Genomic DNA, 1,557 nt, shown 5'->3' with positions numbered 1-1,557 from the left:
ATTGGGTTGATTTGGTGGGAAATTGGACTGCCTGGCGAATAAACAGTAGCTGACACGTGACCATTCTTGCTTTCAGCAGCCTGAGTGCCAAAAGTAACTGTCCCCTTCATTTTCTTCATAGATATTTCATAAAATCATTACATACCTTTTAAGCCGTGAACCAAACCAAGAAGGGATGACATAAATGTGACCTTGTATCAACTGATTCACACATTGTTTGCTGGGAAAATCAGGTGTCTGATCATGTAGTTGTTTGTGCCAGCTGAGTTTGAATGATAGCTTGACAAACTACCATACATGAACTAGAGGAAATAACATGCTACAGTTTGAATAAAACTTGGTTAATGTGAGTACAGGCCTTTAGCTGACATTTTCTTGACTAAGGCTTGTGGACTCCAGGCCCTCGATTTCAGTGTTACTCGTACTCTGAAACAAGACACTGAATTGGCACCAGCTTTGATTGTAGTTTGTGGCTTGGTTGTGGTTTTTACTGAAGCTGTTCCTGATTTTACTGCTGCAATATATTTTATGGTGTTTTTACCCTATTTAAATCTGTATTTTCTATCTGTTTAAGGAGGCGGTATGACACAGCTTTTAGCAATGAAGAGCAGATTTGGGGTCTGAGAGAGCAGTCAGTTGATAGTAGGCGGGAGCTCCTTATAATCAGTTTAACAGAAGAGTTTGAATGTGCTAAGAATAGAATGGATACAATGCTGTCACAATCCAGGGATGTAGCAATACAGAGTGCAGCGCCAACAGTGTCAGCAGGGAGGAAATGGAATCAGAAGGAAGCAGTTTTACAGGCTCAGGCAACTTCTAAACATGGGGATACTGTAGGACAGGTACAGCATGGACATGGTGGCTTTGGCTTGAACACATCACAACCTTCTTGGAGCAAAGCAACAGTAGCTGACAGAAGCAAACTGGATATTGAGGAGATTAGGAGGCAAGAAGAGGATATTAGATTTGCAAAGGCAGTCTCTCAGGTACAGCAGGGAAAGTGGATGAGATGGGAAGATGTAGAAAGGAAGAAATGTAGTTCAAGGCCAAGTACTTCTCTCTATCACTTCTGTCTGTTGTCAAATGTATGCAATTTATACAAATATGAATAAACTTCCCAGTTGTTTCCAAGTGGACCAGGTTATACCATAAGTGTGACATTACTGACCTTTGTTTTGATCAGCTTTGTCTATCTAATGTGTTCAGTAGACTTGTGAAGTGGGTCTGTTTGTGTGTGCATTTAAAACACACCATGGATTTCTGGGTGATGGTTATTGCCATTTTTGTACATGAATACCTTCCTATAGAGTTTTGTGTAATTAAGTCTTTAATCTTTTCTTCCTCAGCTGTATGTCAGCAAATTGACAGAGAGACAGCATAGACTTGCAAACACAGACACATGCTGCCAAATCCACAGACAGACTGGAGAATAAAGATCTAATCAGGGAACAATCTTGTCGAAAAAAAGACATCTGGGATGTTTTTTCTCTAAAATAGTAAAACAGTCCCTTCTGAACACATAATTCAACCAAAATCCTAGACGGAAAGAGAGGGAAA

Source organism: Monopterus albus, unplaced genomic scaffold (genome assembly GCF_001952655.1).
Source record: "Monopterus albus unplaced genomic scaffold, M_albus_1.0 scaffold236.1, whole genome shotgun sequence".
NCBI lineage: Eukaryota > Metazoa > Chordata > Actinopteri > Synbranchiformes > Synbranchidae > Monopterus > Monopterus albus.
This window is presented reverse-complemented; position numbering follows the sequence as displayed.